Genomic DNA, 4,269 nt, shown 5'->3' with positions numbered 1-4,269 from the left:
CTTGAAGGCAGACAGAAATAATAAAAATATGTATTTTTAACTTTGAAACCAATCATTAAATTAAATAATACATAACTTTGGCTAATTAGGAAAAAAGATATAAAATGAAAAAAAAATTCCTACCAAGGAAAGCAGAAAAAGAGAAAAAGGGGAGCAAAGATTAGAAATAAAAAAGAAAACCCACAGCTGTCCCATGTTTAAACACAACCATATGAAAATATATGTGTGTGTATATATATAAATGTATGTTTATAAAAAATGTTTATATATGTGTCTAAACCCAACCACATAAAAATTTCATTAAATGTAAATTTTTTGAACACCTCAGTTAGAAGGCAGACATTGTCAGATTGGCTAAAAAAGCAAGAACCCTAAAATCAATGGCAACACAAAAATGTCTGCCTTTACCACTTCTATTCAATATTGTAATGGAGGTTCTAGTCAGGACAATTAGGCAAGAAAAAGAAATAAAATGTATCTAGATTGAAAAGGAGAAAGTAAAAGCTATTTCTATTTCAGATGACATAATCTAGTACATAAATAATTGTAAAGAACCTTCCCGAACCCATTTGATCTCATGCCTGAGTCCAGCAGAATTGCAAGATACCACATTAATAGATAAAGCTCAATTGTATTTCTATATCCTAGCAATAAAGAATCCAAAAATGAAATTATAAAAACAATTTCATGTATATGTACATCTTATGGAAATACACAATTGATCAAAATTAATTGAATATTTAGGAATAAATTTAACAAAAAGTGAAAAACTTTTATTCTGAAAACTATAAAACATGGTTGGAAAAAATTAAGGAACACCTTATTAAATGGAAAAGTATCCCATGTTCATGGAGTGGAAGACAATATTGTCAAAATAGCAATACTTGCCAAAGTTATCTACAGATTCAATGCAATTTTATAGAAATTTTAGCTGACTTTCTTTTGCAACAATTGACAAGCTGATCCCAAAATTCATATGGAAATGAGGGAATCCAAATAGCCAAAACAATCTAGGACACATACTTTCTGATTTCAAAACTTACTATAAAGCTACAATAATCAAGACAGTGTAGTATTGGTGTGAGGCTGGAAATATAGATCAATGGAATAAAATTGAGAATCCAAGAGTAAACTTTCAGATTTGTGATTAACTGATTTTTCAACAAGGGTTTCAAGACCATTTAAAGGGGAAAGAATAGTCTTTCCAACAAATGGTTCTAGAATGACTAGATATCCACACATAAAAGGAAGAAGTTGGACCCACTTCATGCCACAAACAACTCAAAATGGATCAGGGACCTAAATGTATGAGTAAAACTATAAAACTTTTAGAAGAAAACATTGGTATAAATATTCATGTCTTTGGATTAAGCAATGATTTCTTAGCTGTCACACCAATGCAGTGAAAGAAAATGAAAGCTAAGTTGCATTTAATCGAAATAAAAAAGTGTTGCACTGCAAAGGACATCATCAAGAAAGTAAAAAGAACCCACAGAATAAGAGAAAATATCTGCAAATTATGTATCTAATCGGGGATATGTCTCCAGACCATATAAAGAGCTCATATAAAAAGACAACCTAATTAAAAATGGGCAAAGAATTTGAATAACTATTTCTCCAAAGATATACAAATGGCCAGTAAACACATGAAAAGATGATAAATATCATTAGCCATCAGAGAAATAAAAATCAAAAGTGGAATGAGATACCAATTCATATCCACAAGGGTAGCTATAATAAAAAAGATAAACAACAACAAGCATTGCCAAGAATATGGAAGATTTGGAACCCTCTTACATTGCTGGTGGCAATGCAAAATGGTGCAGCTGCTATGGAAAACAGTTTAATAGTTTCTCAAAAAGTTAAACATAGAGTTGGTGTATAACCCAGCAATTCCACTCCTAGGCATCTACGCAAGAGAAATAAAAACACACATCCACACAAAAACACACCCCAGTGTTTATAGCAATATTATTTATAATAGCCAAAAAGTGGAAACAACTCAAATGTCCATCAACTAACAAATGGATAAACAAAATATATATCCATACAATGGAACATTATTCAGCCATAAAAAGGAATAAAGTGCTGATACATGCTACAACATGGATGAAACTTTAAAACATTATGTGAAGCAAAAAAAGTCAGACACAAAAATTCACATATTGTACAATACCATTTATATGAAATATCCAGAATAGACAAATCCATAGAGACAGAAAGTATGTTAGTGGCTGCCCAGATAGTTGCTAGAGAGGGAGTGGAGAGTGACTACTAATGCCTATGTGGTTTCTTTTTCCTTTAGGGGTAACAAAAATGTTCTAAAATTAGAGTGTAGAGATGCTTGCTCAACTTTGTAATATGTACTGAAAATCATTGAATTTGTATACTTTAAATGGATGAATTTTATGGTGTGGAAATTACATCTCATAAAGATGTCAAAACAAATGAATAAGCAAAAAGTGAATGAAATACACTATAATCATGTCTCCCAAAAGATGATCAAATATTTTGCAAATACTTATTGGAACTTTTTTGCCTTTATCATAATGTATACATGTTTTATGATTGTTATTTTTAAAGGGGCTTATTCTACAGATACTGTCCAAACATTTTGAAAATCTTATTTTTATGCAGGGAGTACTTTTCATATCAATGTATACATATTTCAGTATTTATAAAGGCTGCAAATTAACCTATTGCATTGGTATCTCATAGTTTATTTAAACATTTGTTTTTCAATGAACATTTAGGGAATTTCTAATGATTTCCTTTTCAAACAAAGCTCCAGTGAATGTCTTTATACATTTATCTTTGAGCAATCGTGTATTTCCATAAGATGTCTTCCTTCAATGAGAATTGTCTTTAAAGTTTTTTTATTTTTTATTTTTTATTTTTTTGAGATGGAGTCTCACTCTGTCGCCCAGGCTGGAGTGCAATGGCACGATCTCGGCTCACTGCAATCTCCGCCTCCCGAGTTCAAGTGATTCTCCTGCCTCAGCCTCCTGAGTAGCTGGGACTATAGGCGCACACCACCACACCTGGCTAATTTTTGTATTTTTAGTAGAGACGGGGTTTCACCATGTTGGCCAGGCTGGTCTCAAACTCCTGACCTCAGGTGATCCACCTGCCTCAGCCTCCCAAAGTGCTGGGATTACAGGCGTTAGCCACTGCACCTGGTGTCAAAGTTATTTTTATAAGAAACTAGGAGTTGCTTATTAGGTGCTGCTAGCTACCTAACAAACTGGAAGCTTTCCACATTTCCATTCTATCTCTTAAAGCCCATCTGTTGTCTAAAGTTTTTTTTTTTTTTTTTCATCTTTTAGGTTCCGGGGTACACGTACAGGATGTGCAGGTTTGTTACATAGGTAAACATGTGCCATGGTGGTTTGCTGCACAGATAAAAAAATATAGAACGCTTCACAAATTTGCATGTCATCCTTGTGCAGGGACCATGTTCATTTTCTCTATATCGTTCCAATCTTAGTATATTTGCTGCCGAAGTGAGCACTGAAGTTTTTTTCTTAATACATAAATTACCTTTTTGAAAAGGGGAGGTATTTTTTCATATCCATGAGTACTTTCATTCTTGTTGAGTGTATCAATTATTAAGTATATTCATCATATATTATCTGACTAACTGATTTACATTTTGGCAATAGCTACTAAAAGCAAAACAAAACAAAACAAAACAAAACAAAACTTGCTAGTCCAAATAGTTAAAGCCCAAAGCTAAGATACTCAGTAATTTTTTGGGGGATTAAAGAGTATACATTATTCAATTGAGGTTCTGATAAACTAGTGTACACATACTGCAAATTTAAGCTGTCCCTAGCCATTACTAGCTTGTGTAACCAAACTTTACATAGATGATTTTTGTTAGGAACTCTAGCATTGCCACAGTTTGCAGTCAGTATTGAATGAGGGTTCTCAATTCTTGCTCTTTTCTTTCTTAGCTAAATGAGCTATGATATTAGTCAAATAACTGCCTAAAATTAATTTCCAAATGGTAATCATACTTGATCTTTAAAGGAAAAGATTAACACTGAAACCAACATGTGGGTTGGTCCTCACAACTTTAGATATATGTGACTTCATGAAAAGAATTCCCATTTTAATTAATTTGCTAAGGGTTATTAATTAATCTGTACTTATGTCTTAAGTTAAAGTGGATATGATAGAAAATAGATGATAGATAACACACAGTATATGTTATTTCTATTATATAATTAATGCACAAATATATGCATACATAATATATATGCAGAC

At 32.2% G+C, this 4,269-nt stretch overlaps 1 non-coding gene across 1 annotated transcript; it reads right to left on the bottom strand.

The window, feature by feature from the left end:
* Positions 1-3,404: 3,404 nt before the first annotated feature.
* On the bottom strand, positions 3,405-3,511 carry LOC112130041 (U6 spliceosomal RNA). Its single transcript, XR_002912353.1, has one exon. It is a non-coding gene; the product is annotated as a U6 spliceosomal RNA (small nuclear RNA).
* Positions 3,512-4,269: the final 758 nt, after the last annotated feature.

This window comes from Pongo abelii, chromosome 17 (assembly GCF_028885655.2).
Source record: "Pongo abelii isolate AG06213 chromosome 17, NHGRI_mPonAbe1-v2.0_pri, whole genome shotgun sequence".
Lineage (NCBI taxonomy): Eukaryota > Metazoa > Chordata > Mammalia > Primates > Hominidae > Pongo > Pongo abelii.
Note: the sequence above shows the minus strand (reverse complement) of the source record. Positions and strands in the feature narration are given on the sequence as shown.